At 32.4% G+C, this 26,581-nt stretch overlaps 2 long non-coding RNA genes across 2 annotated transcripts; both read left to right on the plus strand.

Annotated features, from left to right (window-relative positions):
• Nucleotides 1-18,602: 18,602 nt before the first annotated feature.
• LOC143076572 (uncharacterized) lies at nucleotides 18,603-20,225 on the plus strand. Its single transcript, XR_012978701.1, has 3 exons — nucleotides 18,603-18,813; nucleotides 18,998-19,093; nucleotides 20,102-20,225. It is a non-coding gene; the product is annotated as an uncharacterized LOC143076572 (long non-coding RNA).
• A 1,287-nt stretch (nucleotides 20,226-21,512) lies between these two features.
• On the plus strand, nucleotides 21,513-22,556 carry LOC143076573 (uncharacterized). Its single transcript, XR_012978702.1, has 2 exons — nucleotides 21,513-21,604; nucleotides 22,259-22,556. It is a non-coding gene; the product is annotated as an uncharacterized LOC143076573 (long non-coding RNA).
• The last annotated feature ends 4,025 nt before the right edge of the window (nucleotides 22,557-26,581 follow it).

Below are 26,581 nucleotides of genomic sequence, written 5' to 3' on the forward strand. Positions count from 1 at the left end.
ATCACAAAATTTCTAATTTTTAAAAGTTTTTATCTTGCAACTTTTAATAGCAACTAGTAACGAGAACAGCGTTGGGGAGCAGTGCAATTTCACGTTAATGCATGTTGATAAGTAATTAATCATCTAGAAGTGTCAATTCTGACAGCTTACACTGGCCAACCCCCACAATGAACCCTCCCTGATACACAGAGCAGTCAGTAATAATAAACACTTCCATTTTCTGTGAATTTTCACAAATTTTCACCCCAAGTTCTGATAAGATACCGTTGAAAATTGATGAATTATATTTTTGCATTAATTCAATCATTAAATGTCACCAGCTTTTTAACGATAGAAGTTAGAAAATAAATAATTTGTGGCGAACAAATATTTCTAATAAACCACACTATAATTTTTATGTGAAGACATCTTGAAATTCACAAAAAATGCTGTTTACATTCTTTTTTATTACGTTATTGATATATACTTTTAGATTTTTTTTTTCAATTCTTCCGCGTGAGTTGAACTTATAATTTAAAAACTGAAGTATTACTTGGCTCTACTATTTGCCGCACAACTTTAACCTTAACTTTTATTTTAAAATATTGAAGCGATTTAAATATACAATTGCTTAGTTCTAATATTTGCCGCACGACCTCAAATAATCGGAGCAGCAATACTTATTTAAATTGTAACAAAAAGAAACCCAATTGGAAATAAATAAAGGAAAAACATCTTTGAAGAAAAAAGATGTTTACCTCCGTTAGGCTAAAACAGTTCCATGTTGATATGTTGGACCTTAAGTTTAATTAAGTTTAATACGGAATCTTAATAAGTAAAAGTAATTTCAAAAACTTACACCGGTGTTGGGATATATATGTATAGTACTTTGGGATAAAAGTTTAAACATTTCGTTTGTCCGAATCGCTTCTACCTTCATCAGGAACACTCAAACCTTAGCATTTGAAAGCGAGGGCCCGTATGCATAATGCTACTTATGTTCAGATTTGTTCCGAACGGACATATTTTTCTCCATATCCAACGATAAAGTAGTACTAAGATTGGATTTCTAACTTAAGTAAGTTTTATGCATACGGGACAAGGAATGTATAGATTGGCAGCGTCGTTAGGAGCTGTATATGACCTAAAGAGACCTAAAAATTATAGACAAATATACTCATAATAGATACCAGGGGTGGTGTTCTCGAAAGTATCCTAAGATTCGTCCTAAGTCATAGATAAGACCAATTTTAGGATGGACTTAGGATCGACTTAGGCCACTCTAAAGTTGTGTCTCGAAGCTATCTCAGACACATCTTATGTTAAGACGTCATAAACATATCCTATGTGCGAAATTCTAAATAGTTAAAGTAGTTGTTTGATAAAACATTTATTAAAGACGAAACCATATGATAAAATTGTTTACGAAATTTTTGTAATAACATGTATTTAATTAAATGCATGATTTTAAATGTAATTATAAAATAATATCAAAAAGGATAGTGATTTAAACTGGAAAACAATTTGTTTTGAAATGAGAATATTGAATTCGTAGTGTCATCGTATCGTAAAACACGAAGTTCAAAGTTTAAAATCATGCACAATTTCTGTATACGAGTTAATAACTGATGGTGCGTTTCATTTCATGTTCATCTTCACGTAAAAAATTGAGAAAAAAGCATGCAAAAAGTTAGGATGAAGATATGATGATCTTAAGACACCTAATTAGGTGTCCTAAAGTTGGGACGAAAACTGTGATATATCCTAAGTTAAGAGAGCTTCGAGAACACGACCTAGGACAAAGACTTGTCGTAAGTTGGTCTTAGGACACGTCCTAATCCTAAGATAGCTTCGGGAACACCACCCCAGGATTAAATTTTGTATTTACGCCAGACGCGCGTTTCGTCTACAAAAAACTCATTAGTGACGCTCGAATCCAAAAATTTAAAAATGCCAAATAAAATACGAAGCTGAAGAGCATTGAGGACCAAAATTTCAAAAAGTTATGCAAATTAACTTAAGGTAAAAAATATTGAACCTGAAAAACATATTTGCTTGCATGAAAAATAAATAAAATTTCAAATTTTTCTGATATAAATCAATTAATTTCTTATAAAACTTTCTCCGCTATATTATTAAACAGACTATTTTAAAGTTATTTATTTCAATACATTAATCACATTTTGTTTCTGACCCCTGAAATGATCACCAAGATAGGAAAGAGGCAGTGATCCCAGACTAGAGACTGGTTTCCTGACCCAAGTCATTACAACCTTGGTGGCATCACCGGGAAACAGAAAATATATGGTGGATGTGTCAAGAGTTCACATCAAATCTAAAAGACGCATAAATATTTAGATGTAGTAAGTTTTATCGGTGACAAAATTGTCACGTTTGTAGGCTTTGTTGACCTGATTTTCGAAATGTTGATAGGTTTTAAAAAATGAAATATTTATAATTAAGTTAAGTTTAAATATTTGGGAAAAAAAGATGAATAGTTTTAACCGAATTATATAGTAAAGGCAGATTGAGAAAATATATATATATATAATTATATTTCAATAATGTACATAATTTCCTATAGTTCAATGATTTCATCCTAGCAAAGAGGCACTGTCATTTTTTTTTTTTTTTTTTTTTATATATATCTTTGACGAATGTGACGAATGTTTATCTATGAAACTTTCATTCTTGACAAACCGTTATTTCATATGCATGGCAAAAAGAAACATGGCAATTTAGGTATCATGTTTATCATATATTATAATAAAATAATAAAATAGAAATATTTCAAGGCATTTTTGCAACAAAAATAGACTCTCTCTCTCGACCTGAAATAAACACACAGTTTTATTATTTTGATTAGTTTACAAAGTTAAGTAGTTTTATTTTATTTTATTATGACACAAATAATGTGTACATTAAACTATTCAGTCTGTATGTACAGTTGTGGGATAATTTAAAAGTGGCATTAAACCGTTTACAATTAGGTTGGCAGAAAAAAGGGACACATTGGAAAGATGCTTTGTGTTTCTTTTTACTACTAGCAAGTTACAGATTCGTGTACAGAGTTTTGACAAGAATTCCTTATCGGGCAGATAAATTATTCATCATAGATTTAAACTGTGTACGCCAGAGGAAAGACTCATCTTTCATTGACACTAATATATAAGCAGTTAAAAAAGACCAAATAAGATACGAAGTTTAAGAGCATTGAGGACTCAAAATTTCGAAAGATTTTGTCAAATAGGACTCAGGTATTATATTCCTGGGACCGTGTCATCGAAGCTGTCATAGGACTAGGACGTGTCTTAGGATGGTCTTAGGACACGTCGTAGTCCTACGTCAGGTTATAACAGAGGTGTCCTAAAATAAGATATTTCCTAAATTTGGTCCTAAAGTTAGGATATACAAATAGGTGTCTTAGGATAGTCCTAAAAGTTACGATGTCATAAAACGTAATAAAAACAACAAATATGTCATAAACTCAATAATAGAACAATACTTATACAACTATTATACTGTTATTAGCATTAAACTAATTAAACAAAATATTTTTTTATATTTGTTAAAGATTCAATTATGGTACTTTATAATCAATTTGTAAACAATTTGATGCATAAAATACTTCCTGACATCAACAAAGTGCGTTTATAGACTAAGTATTCAGTTTGATTTTTTTTTATTGATAAGCATATTACAAGAACTTTGTGTGTGTCTTCTAGAAGTTATTTGGTTCACATGTATAAATACATTGAGATGTTGCGGAGTCATTTGGTGAAGTTGCTTTTCTAACAAAAATCACTTGTCTAAGACATATTTGTATTCTCTCCAAAAAGTATATTATACGATATCACGGTTTTACGCTTATCCTAAATAAATTTTGCTGCTCTTTTTGAAGCTTTAAAAAAACTCTCATATATATACAACATTTTTGCACTTGAACATACAATGCAATTATAATTTTAATGTGGAAAATAAGTGACTTCTTTTTTAACTAATCTTAATTCAATACAACAAATCAAATCGAGTGGACCTAATGACAATTTTTAAACAAGTTCGTATACTAAAATTGCAGCACGAATATCGCATTTAACCAAGTTTTGTGTATTTATTTTTATTTTTGACGTAAGAAATTCATTTTTATCTGTTATCATATTTAATAACATAGCTTTTAGTATTACATTAAACGTATATTTTGCGTTTTAAATGGTTTTCCAAATAAGAGTCATACTCCCCCCTTTACGTATATACTGAAATACAATAAAATAAAGGCCATTCACATCTCTACATACTTTTTTCGATTAGATAAATGTGTTAGGATGATCTTAGGACCATCGTAGTTAGGACTGTCCTAAGATAGCGTTGTTTTACATCCTAAGACATGTCTCAGACACGTCCTAAGACCATCCTAAATAATGTCCTAAGACATATCTTAGGACATATCGTAGGATACTTTCATTGACACGGCCCTAGGTATAACATCCTTACCATTCGAAAAATTTGAAGTTTTGTAAACCATATGACCATCAATGATACTTAAAGTCACTACGGCTGACTCAGTGCTGGGCTGCATGATTCTTTGCCTATATACGAGGAAACGGACGTGGCTACGTATTTATACATCCCGAATAACCGATAGGACGTTCACTTTCAGATGGATTCACATTCTCAAGACGGAGAAACTTATAACAATATCTTTATACCATGGTACTCTATGGGCTCACCTTTTAATCTGCAAATAATTTTAGAGAAACCATTGATCGTAAAACAAGTAAACATTCATCATTGAACTATTATATATATTTGTTTATAGGAGTCATCTGAAGGACGCCTATGGGTGCGGGAGTTTCTCGCTGCATTGAAGACCCATTGGTGGTCTTCGGCTGTTGTCTGCTCTATGGTCGGGTTGTTGTGTTTTTGACACATTCCCCGGCTCCATTCTCAATTTTGTTCATCGTGTACTAATTTGAACCTTGTTTTTTTTTTAGTTCTATGTGTTTAAAATTATTATGTAATTATAAGTCAACGCAAACGTCACTGGCAGTTGATAAGCAAATCTCACAAACATAAGCTATTTGTATTTACAATTTGCAAGGAAACTGTGCAATCGGGAATGAGAATAAAAGATGCATTTGAATATTGGAGATGGCTATTTCGGCTCCAGAATCTTATACCGGAGCATACATGATATTTATTTTTGGAATCACAAATAACATTTTTCTGTAAGAATTTTCCATTTTCTCAAATAAACTGGCGGTGACACTGTAAATAAAACCAGTTCTATATACATATAAAAAAGAAGATGTGGTATAATTGCCAATTAGACAACTGTCCACGAGAGACCAAAATGACACATAAATTAACACCTATAGGTCATCGTAGGTAACCTGTACTCTTCATTGATAAGCTCATTAGACCCATGACCAGTAGTATATTGATTGAGTGGTTGATGCTTATAAAAAATCGTTGCGTCTAATATTTCTTGGAATTCGCTTATTGATAGTTGATAAAAACAAACAAAAAACACTAAAAGTTTGATATTATTTGAAGAAATGAATTTCTAAACAGTCATGTTTATTTTTGGAGATCTATTTCTTCACTCTCAACAGTTAAATTTTATTATTTAAAAAGCTCGGCAAGCCTCGCGCTCTGGATATTAAAATTTATTTGTCTCGAGTGGTAAAATATCGGAACACACTTGTTGCAGTGCTAGAATCTATATCTCTATTTTCTGTGACTGCATTTTTACCCTCTCCATGTTCTTTGTGTTGTTATTGTTTTATCTATGATGATGGGTTCAGTGGCGGATCCAGAAATTTTCATAAGTGGGGACCCATTGACTGACCTAAGAGGGGGCCCGCTCCAGTCACGCTTCAGTGATTCCCTATATAAGCAACCAAATTTTTTCCCAAAAAGGGGGGCCCGGGCCTTGCCCCCCCCCCTAAATCCGCCTCTGGGGTTGCTCTGTCATTGATTTATACCTACATCACTGTTGTTCCAAATACCCAATCACTGCCATAAGCGATGAAATCAAAATGTTTGCGCCTCAATTCAATCATCGTATAGGCTAATGTTTAATGGTATAAAGGGGAATAGAGGGAACAAAAACAAACAAGTCGAAGAAAAACTCACTATACATTAACCGCGCGTAACGTCACACAACGTTGCAAGTCCTAAGGGAGCTACCATTTGATTTTTATGGGGGGGGCTAGGATGAAATTTGAAAAAAATGGTCAGGACGACAATTTAGGTAAAAAAAGGTCAGGATATAACTAAAAAAAAAGGCAGGACCGATTAGAGTGAAAAAAAAAGGCAGGACAGAGTTTACAGCTAAAAAAAATGCAGGACAAAATTTTTCATCCTAGCCCCCCCCCCCCCCATAAAAATCAAATGGTAGCTCCCTAACTCCAAAGGGGAATAATATACTCAGAAGGGAATATGAAGTTTTGTTCAACATCACGTGGAATAGTCTCAACCAATCAAAGATTAATTTTGCTTTTGATATTTACATACTGTGGATTAATATTAATAATATGACCAACAAAAGGATTAGGTATAAAGTTACTTCACCTACATGTCCACTAATGACACAAATTGAAATTAGAAATTAATGAAAGCTATTATATCTTTGAAACGCATAAATCATATTCCTTTCCTTCATCCAATAGCCTTAAATAAGATCAAACATAGTATTACGAAAGTGTACATACAATTGGTAAAATGAGACCAAGTAGACCATATTTTACAGTCAATTGTGAAAAAGACCAAAATGTGACAGAACAGACGATAGTGTACAGTCAATTGTGAAATAGTCTAAAATGAGAACAAATAGACGATAGTGTACGATCAATTGTGAAATAGCCTAAAATGAGATCAAACAGACGATAGTGTACGGTGAATTGTGAAAAAGCCTTGAACGAGACTAAACAGACGATAGTGCACAGTCAAATGTGAAATAGTATAAAATGAGAACACATTGACGATAGTGTACAGTCAATTCTAAAATAGCATAAAATGAGACAGACCAGACGATAGTGTACAGTCAATTGTGAAAAAGTCTAAAATGAGACCAAACAGACGATAGTGTATAGTCAACTGTAAAATAGACTAAAATGTGATAAAACAGACGATAGTGTAGAGTCAACTGTGAAATAGTCTAAAGTGAGACCAAACAGACGATAGTGTACAGTCAATTGTAAAATAGACTTAAATGTGACAGAACAGACGATAGTGTACAGTCAATTGTGAAATAGCATAAAATGAGACCAAACAGACGATAGTGTACGGTCAATTGTAAAATAGACTAAAATGAGACCAAACAGACGATAGTTAACAGTCAATTGTAAAATAGACTAAAATGTGACAGAACAGACGATAGTGTACGGTCAACTGTGAAATAACCTAAAATGAGACCAAACAGACGATAACATTGAAAATATATTGGTCGCCTTCAGCTGTTGTCTGCTCTATGGTCGGGTTGTTGTCTCTTTTTCACCATTTCAATTCTCAATTTTTATTTTTATTAACAACAATTCATATCATATCAAGCAGACATTCAGTTGGAAGGCACAGAGTTTGGTATACGACATGTTGTCAGATGTATATATAAAATTGTTATAAAAATGATGTGCACATTGATCAATATAAATGAACGCAAAATATTGATATTTTCTGTTTAGATATTTCTACCTGACTTGTCCAGGGTAAAAATACCTCAGACATTTTGATAATGGTTAGTAAAGAGGTTGATATATAACTTTCGACACAAGTAAGAGTATTATGAAGGATTTATAAACATAATGAACTTCGTACATTTCTTTATCAGATAAGATTAAGCTTTTGAAATTTCCTCATGAAGACAAGGAAGTTCATCTGACGCTTTTCACTTTACATTTAATGTCTTGTTCCAATCATTTGTACGTTTTACATAATTTGGTTCTACAGAACTTGACAGTCCTGTCAACAGTTTAGCAAACAACAGGGAACCAGTCAAGATAATTCTCTTCAGAAGCAGAGCGACACGACGCACAAGATATCGTCCTTCATTAAAATGAAACCCGACTCTGTTTTGTGATTATTGTCTGGTACGAAACATTTGTACTGTTTACTGAGTCAACAATTAAGGTCTCTGATACAAGATTACGATGTTTGTATCTAAATAAATATTCCTGGTTTTGTCAAAAGACATCGTTCGGTTTATGATATCATAATTTAACAACAACTTTTGCTGTGACAGGTTTAATTTTTGGGAAAGGGCAAGAGATTTTCAGACAACGACCGCATGAAGTTCCTTTCATATTTTTTTTATGTCCAGTAACGAAGAAAAAACTCCAATATTGATTCCCACAAAAAAATACATTTTTTCTCAATAGTTATTTTTTCTGTGAAACATCAGTTAAAAAGTTTAAATTTTGAAAAAAATAATAATTACGTTTTAAAGAAATATTATTAAGTAGTTTTGCAATGCTGTTTTTGAAATGAAGTACCGCGGTCATAAATGGTCGACTGCAACAGACATATTTAGCACGTGGAGCGCTGACAGATTCCCGCCGTTTTATACAGTTATCGTTTTACAATATGAGATATTGGGACTTGAAAAAACATTTTACAAGTTAAACATTTCCGCTTCATTTGAAAGAATAATAGTCCATGACATGTTATTGTCGAAGAACCTATGAAATTCAAAACGTAAGAATGTGAAAGATTTGCGTTTGTGTAAATTCAAAAGCCAAGAAATTGGAAAACGGTAATAGAGAAATTTTTACATCTTCAATTTACTTGAAATATTCTTTTGACGAAATATTTGTAATTGTCGAAATAATTAAGTCTTTTTGAGTTTGTGTTTTGTAAGCTTTTATGTGGTAATAATGGGGAAGTAAATGAAACATGTTGGTCAAGGATATTAACACCGTATATTTTTTTTGTAAACAAGGAACGACAATGATACCGGACATAACTCTTTATTTTATTATGTTCAATTTTTACTTTAAAATATATATTGAAATAAAGGACTTTCAACGTTTATTGATCGCAAAATGAAATTCAAACATTAAAATTAATGCATAGAAAATACACATATTGCACCAACATTAATATTTCTTGCTTTTTATTTCTTTTCTTTTCTTAGATTTGTAGAATACAACTAACAAAAATAAAAAAAAAAAAACCCAAACGACAACAATTAAATATTAATTTCAGGTTTCAAACTTTGTAATATACCAACAAAAAATCATATTCCAACAAAGTTACCTTTATATACAATTAAAACTGGGAAGAGAATAATTCTATATATATGATTCTAAGTTTGAAAAAAGTGATAGTCCAGCATCTATTAAGATGCCCACAAAATAAAGTATACCACTATCTTTATACAATAAAATATTTTGTTTACACAAATTTAGTAATGCAACATCCCCAAAAAATACATCCATGATTGATTTTTCTTGTACAATGTAAATGTATAAATCTATGTCAGAGAAACATGACAAATGAAATTGCTGAGAAAATTAGTATAAGATAAATGCTTCTTATATATGAATTAACGCGAGATTATCGTTGTGTTTGTCAACACGTGCCTGATTGTCTGTAGATATTTGGTATTTGCTTCCGTCGCGTAATGTCTTGTAGCATGCGTTTTTGTTCAAAAGTGACGAAAACTGCTTAGGCATGATATACGCACAAATGTTTTGTCTGTTTAAAATATACAAGTAATATTTGTAACAGTTTTTTAAATTTTCACACGTTTGTGTTATTCTTTACAGTTCTGTTATATTATAATGAAGGAGCTTTAGAAGTTTCACTCATAACGAAAAAGTTGTTCAAAAGATGCGAAACATAGTATTTCAAAGAAAATGTGTAAAAAAAATATTATCTATCTATATTTTTTTTATATTACCGCCGTGATTGCAGAATTAGGAAATTATTTCTTATAAAATACGGTATTTTGTCTTGATACACATATGCTGTTATTAGAGACAGATCATTTTAAGTTGCAGTTCTGAATATATTCAAAGTTATTAGAGTATTAGATATTATATAGATATAGGAAGATGTGGTGTGAGTGCCAATGAGACAACACTCCATCCAAATAACAATTATGTCTATTTACATTTTTATTTGCGCTTTGGTCACGTTGTTGTAACAGTATCTTCGACACGTTCCCTGTTTCCATTATTAATTCTATCATAAAAGAGTTGTCTTTAATAGGTATAGGCATCGGTTATTTAAGCTTATACAAAAGTTGCATACATTATGATTGTATGTTACAGTATAGCATTCTGCAAAGTGCTGTTTCTATTTTAGTTATTTATATGTATTAAATATAATTTAGTACATACATGTTTGACCTTTCCTTTGACAACACTTAGTTACCGAGTCTACAAAAAATTATATTGTCAAAGAATTGAAACAATTGAAATTGGATTATTGGGGCCCAATGTCCAAGATGGCAAATCTTGATTCCAACACAGAGGTCGAAATCTCAACAGTGGGGCAAGTATGGACAATACAGTCAAACTTTGAATAATTCTCCGAGTTCTATGGTTGAATAATTGACACATACAATTGAGAATGGAAATGGGGAATATGTCAAATAGACAACAACCCGACAAAAGAGACGACAACAGCCGCAGGCAACCAAAGGGTCTTCAACGCAGCAAGATAATACCGCACCTAGGGTGATCCTCAGCTGAACCATAAATAAAAATGTGTACTAGTTCAGTGAAAATGGACGTCACACTAAATGCCAAAACATATAAATGAACTGAAATAAAAAAAAAAAAAAACCAATACAAGATGAACAAAGCTCAGAGGCTCCTGACTTTGGACAGGCACAAACATACGGCGGGGTTAAACATGTTTTGTTAGATGATCTCAACCCTCCCCTATACCTCAATGCAGAAAAAGAAACACATAGCAATACGCACTGTTAACCTAAGCAAAACGACAATGGTACATAAATTAACAAAGACTACTAGCAGTTACTGACATGCCAGTTCCAGACCTTATTAACGGATTGAAAGATTATGTCTTCATCATATGAATATCAAGTACAATCTCACCAATTAGGGGTTCAGTATCATACTATCATAACGTATATGGGATGAACATATTAACCCGTATCATACCAACAACTGGTTTTAGAATAATAGTGTTTTTTTTCCGAAGCAAAGACCCTATTAGTGAATTAATATTAATACCAAAATATTTAATCCTAAATGACCTGACAACAGTATCGTAACTATATCCTTTCCGAAAAAGTCTGTTTAGAGGTTTGGTTAGCTTTTGGGGTGAATGCTGACATTTTTGTGCTTTTTAAAGAATATTGCCATAACATATTGAATGTGAAATGCCTAAGCGTGCATGATGTCTGCATGGTATGATACAGAACGAATGTGGTCAATGAATTGAAAAAAATAGAAATTGGGCTATTAAGGTCCAATATCCAAAATGTATATACATGGTTGGATTTAGCTAATCTAATTTAATTTATTAATTAACTAATAGACAATATTAGCTCAGGTTTTAAAAATGTTCCATAAAGGAATTAAGTTTAAGCTGTAATTGGTAGGAAACCTTCCATTACCTTAACTTATATGTTTTTGTGGTTGAATATCGCTACATTGTGGGGTTCATATAGATGTAAATTATGATTAAATTTTTATGCCCCACCTACGATAGTAGAGAGGCATTATGTTTTCTGGTCTGTGCCTCCGTCCGTCCGTTCGTCCGTCCGTCTGTGCGTCCGTTCGTCCGCCCGCTTCAGGTAAAAGTTTGGTCAAGGTAGTTTTTGAAGAAGTTGAAGTCCAATCAACTTGAAACTTAGTACACATGTTCCCCATGTTATTATCTTTCTAATTTTACTGCCAAATTATAGTTTTGACCCCAATTTCACGGTCCACTGAACATAGAAAATGATAGTGCGAAGTTCAGGTTAAAGTTTTTGGTCAAGGTAGTTTTTGATGAAGTTAAAGTAACATCAACTTGAAACTTAGTACACATGTTCCCTATGATATGATCTTTCTAATTGTAATTCCAAATTAAAGTTTTTACCCCAATTTCACGGTCCAATGAACATAGAAAATGATAGTGAGAGTGGGGCGTTCGTGTACTATGGACACATTCTTGTTCAAACATATTGTGACTTTCGGTGGTAGGAAAAGGTAGGAAACTCATTTTCTTGACACTGTTCACCTGTTAGCATTAAGGAATCTGGAATGATGATTAATAATTTAGCAATTTTAGAAAAAATGATGTATTGGAAATGAAATGCAGAATAAAATTATATATCTGAATTAAAAAATTGCATATTTATATCATAATGAACTGAAGTTTTGGCAAAATAGGATAATAAAATGGAATGAAGTTGTGGCATGCAATTAAAATTGTGTTTTATGTGTTGTAATTCCAAGTGGTTTGGATGTTATTTCTATTAGGTTTGTGGTTAGAATTATTCTAAAAAGTGACATCAAAAGGTGACATTATTGTTGTGTGTTTTAATACATTCAATTGGGTTTGAGTAAATTCCATTTGAAGAGAAATGTTAATATGGAGAAAATTGTTTTTCAGTTTAAGTGGATAAAGTTTGAAAAATGATTTGAGTGAAGTGATATATTGTAAAGAGAATGCTATTTCTATTTCAGTTACAAATCAAATTTCAACCAGACTTATAATCTAGATTAATAATCACTTATAACAATAACTATACTAGCAAAATTCTTAGTAACATTTTAAAATGAAATGTGAGCAACCAACTGCATATTACTGTAAGATAAGACATAATTAATAAGCTAAAACATTGTAAGCGAGGTAACTCCTAATGTTAAAAAAAAAAAACCATACAACAAGCAACAAATAAAATAACAAAAATACAGAACTCTTAGATAAAATTCAAAACGGAAAGTCCTTGGCAAATGAAAAGCTCTAACACATCTAACCAATGAAAAACAACTGTTATACTCCTGACTTGGTACAACATGCAAACGAAAAGCAACTAATATGTAAATAATTATTTTGAATTCCTCAACATTGACGAAGAAAATTTAGAAAAGAATTATTTGAAATATCTCAATCCAAGTACAGAGAAAGAAGGAAACTGTACCAATCTCATTAAAAAAATCAAGCCGAATTTCACAGAACTCTTGACGATATGTTACTAATTACCAACTAAGGCGAGATGTTACTAATAAACGAAGATGATAATTAACTTTGTTTTGGGTAAAAATAAATAGAAATAAATAAATTCATAATTTGGTGCAATAAGAAGACTTTTCAAAACTTTTAGGAATTTTGGTTCTCAATGCTCTTCAACTTCGTACTTTATTTGGCCTTTTTAACTTTTTTAGACGAAACACGCGTCTGGTGAATATACAAAATTTAGTCCTGGTATCTATGATGAGTTTATTCAATTCGCGCAAATAGCAAAACTTAAATTGCATGAACTTACGAAGATCAAACAGGAAACTGGTTCGGACGTCGCCCAGTATAAAAAGGTCCGAAACAGACGTCACCATGGACACGGTGTCGTCTGATATGGCAGGTGTAACCTCATTACCAGACATGACAAATATCTCAAACATGACTCATTCAGATCATTGTTCTAGTGAAAATAGCAATATTACACATATACAGCCATGTTCAGTTCTCCTTACATACATTTTGGATTTTGATGACTCAGAACAACACATTTCGAAATGTGAGACCAAGGGCTGCAAAACTTGTGAAATTTTAATAACAGATGCTGAATTCACTAGCAATTTGACCAAGAAGTCATATTTTACCAGAAGTTACGATGATCTGAATTGTAAATCGATTAATGTCGTCTACGGATTATTTACGCAACCTTTGCGGATTGGTATACGTCGATGAAACGAAAGGAAGGCTAAACAAACTTATGTGCGGTCATAGATCAGACATTAATTAACCTCAATGCTAACGACATTCTTTACCAGCAATTCAATCAGCCCGATCATTCCATCGTTTCTATGACAGTACGCATTATCGAAAAAATATACCATAGTTCTAACAGTCCTAATCTTGCAATTCCTCTCTGTAGACAAAAAGAGGACTACTGGATTAGAAAATTGGAAACTGCGACACCATATGGTTGCAATGACAAAATTTATGGTGTAGGTATTCTATCTAGTCCTTCGTGTAGCTTGGTGAATGTGATGAATATTTTTAACTCTACTCTTCGACATAGACACAGTCATGGTCATCGTCATTATACATCACCTACTCTGCATGATGTCTCTATTAATGACTTGCTGCCATCTATACACAAGCTGTTAGGTATTCATCACATTCGCACGAAGCTTTATTCATTATCTCTTTCAAAACTTCATTCTCTGTTCAGTTTATGTTTGGAAACCATTGTTACAAACCCTCATTCAAACCAATACAACCTTACAACTATAATTTCGGATATTCCAAGTCACAGAATTTTCAAGCCAGTCCGCATTGGAAAAGATGAAAAAGAGAAAAGATCTTTCCCTAATATTTCCTTTGCCAACAAAGGTTCTCGATGGTGTCAACTTAGGCAAAATCCTTCATTATCAATTAGTTCAATCGAAAATTCCTTCTTATTTCAAAAACCAGTCTGTACCAATCATTTCTTATATCTATACCAAACCTATTGCAACTAAAATTTTCAAATACAAACACGTTTTGCAGAATCTCAGGATGGACTACTTCAAGTCTAAACCTCCTGATTGCACTTGTGCTATTTCCTAATTCACATATAATCCGGCTAGCCACATTTTTACCGGTGACCTCAACATTGTTAATAACACTACCCTACGAATTGTGTTAGCGAAAGGTCCAAATATCGTGAGCCGAAATCCATCAATTGGTAATACAACTTTAAAATTTGATGGATTCAGTCGAGGATTATGCCAGGCAATGGGCTAAGCGTGAGAAGGAAGACGTAGACACTCTTTCTGAATGGATTAAGGCAGTGATGTCGTTGATACAAATAAGAATTAAGAAACTGAATGGGTCTATCAATGCCCATGCTACGTCAATCTTTAAAGACCCTAATGTTGCAAAACACTTATCCTACCTTCATGACAAATATGTTGTTGTCCCCGCAGATAAAGCCACAAACAACATCGTTTTTGTGTGTAAAATTCGTTACATTAACTACTTGATAAACGAATTAGGTTTTGACAATTCACTTGGAAACCCAACATATAACCTCACGACACTTACCAAAGAGGAAATCCTGGATAATCATAGGTCTGTTCTATGTTCCTTTGGAATTTCAACCAAACATGATGAACTGGATCTTCCATCACTGCATTGGATACCCAAACTGCATAAGAGTCCTTACAAACAACGGTTTATTGTCTTCCAAGTGCTCCGCGAACCCTCTTTTTAAATTATTAACATCTATTTTATCAGCAATCAAAGACGGGCTTCAAAGTTATTGTGAAACTGCCTATTCTAGAGGTGGCGTGAATCAGATGTTGATACTTAAAATTCCAAAGATCTTTTAGAGTACAAACAATCTAACTCTCTTTCATCTTGTAATAGTATTAAAACATTTGACTTTTCTACACTTTATACAAGTATTCCAAATTCCAAACTAAAAGACTAATTGAAGGTGTTAGTATTGCTTTGTTTCATAAAAAAGAATGGCCAACGAAGATACAAGTATCTTGTCTTAGGAAGGTATAAATCCTACTTTATAAAGGATCACTCTGATTCAAACAAAAAATTCTCTGAAACTGACATTATCAAGATGCTTGATTTCTTGATTGACAACATTTTTGTTCCGTTCGGAGGACGTGTTTTTCAACAGCCTATCAGCATTCCAATGGGAACGAATTATGCCCTTCTTCTTGCCAACTTGTTTTTATTTATTATTATGAGGCTGACTTCATACAGGAACTTCTTAGGAAGAAAGATAAGAAGTTATCAATATCCTTTAACTCTACTTTCCGCTATAGAGATGATGTTCTTTCACTGAATAATTAAAACCTTGGTGACTATGTCGAACGCATCTATTCCATTGAACTAGAGATAAAGAATACAACAGATACAGTTAAGTCGGCCTCATATCTTGACTTACATCTAGAAATTGACAATGAGGGTCGATTGAAACAAAACTTTACCACAAAAGAGATGATTTCAGCTTTTCAATTGTGAACTTTCCATTTCTAAGTAGCAACATTCCAGCAGCACCTGCATGCGATGTATATATCTCCCAATTGATTCAATATTCCCGTGCTTGCATTTCCTATCATGATTTTTCTTGATAGAGGGTTGTTGCTCACAAGGAAGCTATTAAATCAAAAGTTCCAAATTTTACGGACGCCATCACGAGTTGGTTAACCGTTATGGAATAACCGTTTCACAAATGATATCGGATATGTTCCTTACGTCGTAACTACAACCCCCTTCTCTTTCATAAATGTGACCTTCCGAATTAGACTATTTACCGGATTTGTTATCTCATAAGCAACACGACGGTGCCACATGTGGAGCAGGATCTGCTTACCCTTCTGAGATCATCCCTAGTTTTAGGTGGGGTTCGTGTTGTTTATTCTTAAGTTTTCTATGTTGTGTCATGTGGGACAACATCCCTAATGCGCCTCGAAATGAGGAACTCAAAAGTCACGTGTAAAGAAAAAATCTCTGTGTAGTGATATTGGACATGTTTCTATTTTTAACAAATGACTGAACTTAATTATTTGTGGTGATTAGGAAAGTAGAGGAACATAGAATAAATGTGTAAAAACTATGGAGCTATTGAATGTGTTCAAAGTATTAAATTTTCAAAGAACTTATTGTGTTAAAAAGGGGATATTTGACCACAAGGAGCCGCATCACAAAAGGATGTTCGGGGTTTGCTAATTTACGGAAAAAGCAATCTCACTTCGTACCCCGAAAATTTAACCACATATGTAAAAATGTCACAGCTTCGAAACGAGCTATCATACATATCCAAGTTTGCGATATGGACTGAGCTACAGGAAAAAACGTTACCATTACCGCCTATGTAAAAACAATTAAAGATATTGAGCCATGTGTAATATTTTTTGTCTGTTTGTCCTTTTCATTTTTAGCCATGGCGTTGTCAGTTTATTTTCGATTTATGAGTTTGACTGTCCCTCTGGTATCTTTCGTCCCTCTTTTATACCTATAGATTTTAAAATAAGGTGGCTCAGAAGTGGCATTGGCTAAAATAAGTTGTGGCGCAAATGAGTTCATTTTTTGCACAAAAAGATATCACCCCTTGATACAGGCATTTCACTGTGCAGAAAATTGTAGATTACACCTGATTTTATAGCGAGCTAAACCTACTACTTGTGTGACAGTCGCATTGAATTCCATTATATTGACAACAATGTGTGAGCAATTAAACACTTCTATCATTCAGTTTTTAATTTTATTCAAATCAGAATGATTTTTTTCACCTTTGGACCAGTTTCAAAATAGGCCCAAAATCAAAAATCTAATTTACATTTCAGTATATGGAATCAATATAATTTTAATTTTGCATCTTTCTTCGGACGCACTTTAAAACACGGTCTAAAATCAAAGGTCTAATTACACGGTAGGGTTAAGGTTGCAGTCTGGTAATTGACTGCTCCATAGGCTCACATGCAAAACAGCTCATCTTAGAAAATAAAAAAAATAAAAAATGCCACATAGAAAAAAAAATCATGTTCATATCATGTATATGTACAAATGTGAAATTGGAATTTAATCGAAAAAAAGTGGGTCATGCCACGAAGAATACAACGTTACGTAACCCTGAAGTCAAAACATTTTTTTCTACTTTCTGTATGCTGTTTAAACTAGGCCGCACCACTTTCGGTAAACATGATATCCTTCCATTTTCCTGGATTGATATCCCCAAAAAGATGATTTTTTTAAAATCTATATATATGTTTCAATTCAGCACTAACCTATAATCAAACAGAAATAATTGAGTCCAGTAAAATAAAATCAGAAATAAATGGACTATTCTGTTTCTCTCCATGTTAGCACTGGAAACTGGAGTTGTAATACAAGACTGAAATGAGTATAACACGTTGGTTGGTTTTACCAATTCTAAGCACCTTATTCCTATGTAGATACGTTCATATCCCCTTAATTCGATCAAACTTTCCTTTGGTTAAGCTTGTAGTACAATTTCGTTAAAATCAAATACGTTGTTACATAAACAATCGAATCGAACAAATCGAGATATTATTATATACACCTTCACTATACTTAAGAGTACTGTAGGGTGCAATTATATGCTGACATGAGTATATCTTTGACTGTAAATGTTTTGTTTCTATTATAACTGTACAATATGGATTAAAATTGTTTATTGATAAAGGCCATACGTTCCTATATAATTTGTTTACATCATCCTTCTTTGGTCCTGGAAGGTTTCTTTTTTGCACTAAAAATGTCCTTGAGAAATATTTTGTCTTTTCAGTTAAAAAAAAACAGTGTTGCAAAATATTGAATTTAAGAAAGTATCCTCAATTTTTTAACATGTATAACATTATTTTTTACGTACGAAAATTTATTATAATTTGATAAAAATAAATAACGACATTTTTACAGGATGTATATTAGTAAAGCACGTCCTAAAAGGCTTTGGTTATTGACCTTTTTCCAATGTTACTTTAATGCGTCTTATTTTGTTTGACATGTTTAGAATATAGTTTTTACTAATTTTGTTACTGTTAGCATAAAAAAAAACTATATGAAGTGTTCTTGATGAATGTGGTTTAAAATATTTTGTGCGTATTTCCTGCCTGAATAAGCTTGATAAATAGTCGGTACTTATCGGCTGGAAAGTAAAACACGGTAAAGCACTATTTGGATCAGGCAAGTAACACAAAATATACTTTAAAATATCGAGGTTAAAACTATCGAGATCAAGTTTACACAAACTAAAAAGATGAGTCTGTTTTAATTCAAATACTTTGAACAAACAAAATCGAAGCATTTATTATACTTATAACTTGAATTTTGTGTCTTGAAGTTAGTTGTATATTATTTTGTTTTTCAGTTTTACCGTAGAAAGTTATTCTTCATACTGACTTTAGAATGGAAATTACAATTCTGTTGTTCTGCATTGCTATGGCATTGAACACTGTTTTAGCAGGTAATTATAACCCCTTATCATTTACTTTTTCAATTTAATAAAGTTAACACAATATTTGAAATTTGAATATGATTTTAAACAGATGATACATAATGGGGCAATTGTATGTAAGACTGCTTGTTATAAATTATTCACATGCAGACATGGGTCCAATTACTTTATTGTATTTGTCATTTGTACGATTAAATTAAATTAATGATTACATCATTTCTGAAAGTGTCAAAACTCTAAATAAAATAATGATTACATTGGCATTACTTCAATTGAATATGGCTTTATAAAGAGTTTGCTGTTTTTCTTCTGACCTAATATATATAATAAAATAACGGTTTAATACATGTATAATGGATTATCCTGCAATTAGCCAACTATTGTACAAATAATAGGTTTACAAATAATGTTTTGCTTTATTTGTACTTGTACAGATAAAGTCTCCTGTTACCCAACTTCCACGTTGAGCAAGTGGTAATATAAATATTTCTGTTTCCCAACCAATTCATTTTGGGGTCCTCTTCGCGGTCCGTGTTTCAACTATGTCGGTTTCTCTGAGAAATTAGAGACAATGATTTTGATTTAATAACTAAAGTTTCAAGCGTTGAGAGAAATTTCAGGATAAACACAATATATGTACATTGTCTGAAAATATACGTATATTGTATATTGGAAAGTTTGATGATAATGTGTGTGTGCGTGCTACTCATTTTTAATTACTAGTAGTAGCTAGTGATTACTGATATATATATACAGAGACATATAAAACATTATAGTAAACAACAACAACACAACCAATTTAACCAAATGTTTTCTTTTAGAACATTTTTATGACTTGATATTTATGTTTTAAATTGTATAGGCATACTACAAAAAGCATATGAACCAAACTTACACAAAATAAAAAGAACAAAATAAGATTGTATACATTCCAATAGAACGTTTTCTAAAAGTAAGACGACGAAAATATCTTCTCACCTTTGAATTCATTAAAGTTTTGTTTATTTCTGTTTACAGATAATTGCAAATCACCTTACGTGAGGATAGGAGATGGTTGTTACTTCATCAGTAATGACATGGTGTCTGGGGATGAAGCATTTGTACGTATGAATAACTAACCAACAGATAGGTACTGATGCATCTTCCTTTCATATACACTGACCTTTAAGGTTGAATTCAAACGTAACTTAACAAGCATTGATCGTGGATAAATAAAAGTATATTAATGCGCTGGTCATGTGTAATATTGGTGTCTTAGACTAGTCGGAGATTTTTGTTTGTTTATATGAATCCCATTATATCTAATTGTTTTTTCTTTCAATTATGTGATTTTATGTCCAGGTGGAAATTTTGTGGACGACATGTTGTAAACCATACCTTCAAAATACTATTATATTTAGGCATACGTCAAGAAACGTTATGTGGGGCATTAAGAACCTCAAGGGAGACAATCCAGTGTCAACAGCGACTCCTACAGAATACAGAACAAAAAGCACATTTTTTGATATCTTATATAATCAAACATTAATAAAATCGACCTCTTAGAATAAAATCAACGGTACCAATTTTGTTGCACCAGATGCGCATTTCGACAATACATGTCTCTTCAGTGATGCTCGTAGCCAAAATATTTGAAATCCAAAGCTTACATAAAAGATGAAGAGCTATAATCCAAAAGGTCCAAAAAGTATAGCCAAATTCGTGAAAGGAATCAGAGCTTTGCATGAGGGAGATACATTCCTTAATTTATAATAATATCTAATATTTTGTAACAGCAAATTTTAATAAGTAAACACAAAAAAATCCGTATTTTCATGCCAGTACCGAAGTACTGGCTACTGGGCTGGTGATACCCTCGTAGAAGACGCGTTGTGTAACATTTTTATTGATACAGACAAAGATTTTGGTCATTTTTGTCACACGGTGGCCTTGAGTTGTAAAATTTAACGTCACGTGTTCTCTGGTTTAAAGTTGTATCGCTGATAAAAATAGCACATCTTCTATGAATCATTATAAAGTTGTCCAATCAACATAGTGTTTCTAAATGTGCACCATACCATTTATTTACTAGATTGTTTGTGCATATTTACCATATAGGGTCTACATAACCGTTCTTGGCATCATATGTACCTGTAAACATTTCCCCCTGAAATGGTTTAGTATAGATGAAGAAAAAAAAATATACAAGGCTTACAAATCATAAAGACACTCACTACCAATAAAAATAGGAATAAAGAAGAAAATCCTGCAGACATACAGCACTTGATGAAGTTTACTCTCCCAACTAATATATGGGCATGCCACAAGCGAGGAACCTCGTTTGTTGTTATTTTTATAGCGTCTTTCAATTATTCAGTTGAAAGATTTATAATTTCATATTCAACGATGAAAACAACGCTCACGATTAAAATGATTTATTCTTTTCTAGTTCTATAAATTATGTTAAACTTCAACTTTTTTGCACATTTACCCTTGAGGAAGCCATGATAATGAAAGCGGAACTTACGCAAAAAAAATCAGGTAGGAAAAAATCAGTTACACACATTAAGCATGCAAATATCCAACTAAGGTAAATAAATATAACTATTATAAATAAAGGCAACAGTAGTATTACGATTTTCAAAACTTAATAAATCGATAGAAAAAAACAAATCCGGGTTACAAACCAAAAACGAGGGAAGCGCATCAAATATAAACGATAATTTGAACTTTAGTTTCTATACTTGACTTAATAATTAGATTTGAATTCCGTTATCCAGATCTCTTGAAAATGCCATGTTGTATAAAACATAGAAGGCTGTGTATTCATAAGGCCGGTTCCATAATCGGATTACTGTTTTAGTATTGTCAAATGTGAAATTTGATAGATGGTATTGCAGATAAAAAGAATAGTTGTGTACCTATAATATAAAAAACGAGTTAATGCAGCTACAACTAACACATCTGAAATACAGAATACTAAAAAGCAACAGGAAAAAACACCATATGGTCTAGTTTTATAAAAGAAAAGATAAGAAATACCAATATTCTTTTAGTATACAATGTATGAGTTACATTTGTATCATTATTATGCACTGACGTCTGAAGAACAAACCTCGTGCTTTGACAATTATCTTATCAAATATTGAGATTTGTTCTGTTGGTTTGTGTACTAAATTTGTCAATGTCAAACAGGTCTACACTATTACGTTGGAGGAAGGAATATCAATCGATATATACCCGGTGGTGATTGGAGGTGGATTAAGAATGGACAGATGACAAAAATGACCTACTACGCCTTCGGTGGAGGACAACCCGATGGAACTCTTGCATCGCCTCAAGATTGTATGTTCTTCTATGCTACGGAAAGATATATATTCCATGATGTCTTTTGTGATAATGGAAGTTATCGTGGTGGTTACATTTGTGAAAAATAGAGCTGTTGAAATAACTTTCATGTGATCTTTACAAATAAATCATTTTGTTGATTTGTATTTTATATATTCATGTAGTTTGAATCAACCTCCATGCCCCGGACACATAAACATTACATTATGGTATTTGTAATAGTAAAATACAACTTGTAAATATAGTATAAATGTTTAACTCAAGGCATAACACTATTAATTTGATTATGTGATCCTTGGTAGAATGCTTGTACTTACTTATCACCCGCCCTCCCCTCTTTTGCAATGTAATAATTGGTTTCATAAGGTTGATTGAATACATTTATTGGAATGAGTTTAAATTAATTGGCGGCATGACTCATGGTATAGATACAACACCCTAGCATGCTGTTTTTTTGCTTTTTACAAAACAATTCATAGTCAGATTTTAAGGATTAAGTCAAAATATGCCATGACAGAAATGGGTATTATACCTGCATAAAAGTAAATCAAATGATACGACAATGTTAACTTCATCAGCCCGTAACAGAGAAGTGATCGAATTGATGTTTCTTTACCGTCAAAATTAGCTACGTTATCGACAAACTTAATTGAGTAGTGACCGAACTATTGGTACTTTAACGTTAAAAAGATTGACAATGCTGAAAAACTTTCATGTGTCGATAATCAAGTTTAATACCGATAATATTGAAAATAATTCTAATAATATGAAACAAAATATGTCCATGAACCATTTCGATTGGGCGAACAGTAGTCATTTCTTCAAAGTCAGAACAGAAAAAAAAGATTTATGGAAGGACGTCTTGATAGTATTATTTCCTTTACAATTTTACCCAAAACTAAAAGAAATATATAAAAGAAAAACTGGTATTTGTACTTCTGTTAGAATATGTCTTCGTCCGTTTCACATGCCAAACTTTTTTCTAGCACAGTTTAAACGGGAAAATTTTGTTGAGAATTTTTTTTAATATGACAAAATAACGAGCAAAACTATTTCTTGCAATGGCACACACAGAGAATATTTTTTTTAGTAAAAATTAGTAAAAAAAAAATTCTCCAAAATATACCATGGCCAGGACCTGACAGTTTTTAGCAGTGTACAAATGAAAATCGTCCGGAAAACTGCGCTTGCCGTCATTTTGAGGGATCATGCAACATTTCACCTATTACCCATAAACAACGTAGGTTCTCAATTACTAAAAAAAGTTCTAAAAGATAATTTCAAATCAGATTAAACAAAGTCATATTAACTTCCTTATATCCAGTCGAATTTGTCTATAGGTTACACAAAGCTGGTTCTTAAAACGTTTGTATCAGGGAAAACATTTTCTTTGACTTTTAAAAACATGTAGGGGAAACGGATTTTCTAACCATTCACATATAATATTCCGTATTTCTGATTTTTATGTTCGATAACGTAAATTATACGACTTTTTTTATGACTACGTGAACTTGTGCCATTTATTTTTGCTGGTCTTTAGGAAGACAATTTACAATTGTGCAGTGAACGGAGGCACTTATACATAACCTTATAATTCTGTTTGGAAACAAAAATAAATTCCCAATATATAAATATACATGTATGTATGAAGGAAATTTATTTCAGTTTTTTTTCTGTGACAAAGTACAAGCATGTCGGTATTGCAACAATGTATGATTGACATAATCCCGGGGACATAATAAACAGATAGGTATGAAAAAGAAAAGATATGGGGTATTCTGTATTAGACGAAAGAAAAACTATTACAGTGTTGAATCCCATAAATATTCACAGTGCAAGCAGTATAATATCTACATTGAGCAAATCGATGAGGTCATGTTTATTATAGAAACGATGGAAGCGACCCCGATAAATTCGTTATCATTGTAGTCATGAATATTTATCGCTTATATCATGGAAGTATTATATTTAATACTTCCATGCTTATATTAAATTGATAAAGATTTTATCGAGGTCGCACCAACTGTTTCTACAGCTAAGATCAGTCTATTCGCACGACGAAGCCATTGTTTATGACAGAACACACATTCTAGATTATAGAAGATCAGTCGATTCGCACGACGAAGCCATTGTTTATGACAGAACACACATTCTAGATTATGTATTTTTGTTTCCGTCAGTTCGAATGTATTTGATCATTTCAACTCCTTTGTATTTCATAATATGTGTCATGAACAAAGTCATATGTTCGATTGAATAATGATTTCCTCGTAACAAATGATAGAAATTTCGGAGATCCCGTATTTGATCCTTTACCGTTAAAATGAAAATGCCAATGACAGAGGTTGATAATAAAAAATGTTTTACTGTGTTAAAAAAAACTTCGACTTAAACAATGAAAACTTACACGTTGGACATGAAATATTTTGTCGATGAAGAAAATTAAATTTTGTCACTTCTGAAATAAGTTTGTCGATAACGTAACTTATTCTGACGGTAAAGAAACGCGAATTCGATCACTACTCTGTTACGGGCTGTACATTTCTCGGTTAGTTTATGCCTTATTTACAATTAATCCAATAGAAGAGTACTGTAGTATATTTATGTATAGCTTGCAGTTACTGTGAGTACTCATATATCGATGCTTTGTGTCTAAGTTTGTGTAAGCCATGTGTAATTAATGTGCAAAGTTATATTATGCTGTTACACCATTGTCACAGATTAGGGCAGTGATGAGCGCTCACAAATATTTTTTAGTTTCCGTTACATTCTTTATGTGCGTGGCACTAGTCAGGAGCATGTAATTCATTGGTTGTCGTTGCTCCATGTCTGTAAATTGAAGAGTTTCTCGTTTGAATCATTTCATATTTTCTATGTCGAGGTCTTTTATAGCTGAGTATGAGTATTTTATGATATTTGCAGCTGATGTGTAAAGTTGTTTAATCTTCTGGTGTGATGTTCTTCCACTCTTTAAACATAGGACAGGGATGGACGCCAACTAAAGTGTCGATTTCTGCCCTATTCTTGATTTGTCCTTGGTTCAAGTCTGTCACATTTGTTTTACGTAAATTGAACAATTTCTGGTTTAAATATTTTAACAATTTCCATGTTGGGACTTTCTATAGCTGACAATATGGTTCAGGTTTTTCCAATTGGTGAAGGTCGTTGGTGACACACAACTTCTGCCATTCTTGTCATTAGAACTCTGTTAGATTTCTGTTTCGTTGAAAATCATACAACATCTTTGATTTTTAAGCAAATTTTTAAGATTACTAATAAAAAGAATTATTATGATAGTAAAATATAATAATAATATACGACATACACGACAGATCATGCAGAGAAATGAAACATATGAAACATAATCAATCACTTGTTTCTACGGAATAGTACTTGCGCCGCACATTTTTTTTTATATATGTCTTTCTATGTTTGCGATATAAACACAAACCTTTGCGAAATAATACAAACCTTTGGAAAATATCGCAAACGTTTTCGTTATAACGCAAACATTTGCGATATAACGCAAACGTTAAACGTTTGTTTTATCTTATTTCTTATCTAAGTGTCAAAGAAAGCAGCTGTTATAAGAAGAATGCATTTATCAAAATTTTCCACGCTTTGTAATCTTCTGAAAGAGGGAAACTCAATTAGAACTTGGCAAATATTCATTGACCCCTCACACAAATATATACATGTATATACTACACATTGGCGCAAATGCCGCTAACTTTATTATTGCCACAAATAAAATGTTTAATTTTGGCGCAAATAAATTATTATATTAGCGCAAATGAAATGCCAATTAGTGCAAAAGCAAAGCACCAATACACTTTCCAGCTGAAGGTCGCATACCGTATTCCAATAAAAAATAAAGGCCAATCCGGTAGAAAAACTTTGTCCGTTCCTGCATCTTAATATCACAAATTCCCGATGATTCAACTGGCCATTGCCGAATACTCGCGAATTAAATGGTCCTCACACGACGTTCGTAAAAAGGTCCTTCCTTCCGCCCTCAATCAATAACAAAATACCGCGTACCTTTATGAAAAATCAAACATTCAAACCAAAAATTGTTATGCCAGTAGATTTTATTTGTATTACATAGCATTTCCATGAAAATGTTTGTAACAATGTTATCTTTGTACATTTTTTACATCAACGCCTTGA

This window comes from Mytilus galloprovincialis, chromosome 5 (genome assembly GCF_965363235.1).
Source record: "Mytilus galloprovincialis chromosome 5, xbMytGall1.hap1.1, whole genome shotgun sequence".
Classification (NCBI taxonomy): domain Eukaryota; kingdom Metazoa; phylum Mollusca; class Bivalvia; order Mytilida; family Mytilidae; genus Mytilus; species Mytilus galloprovincialis.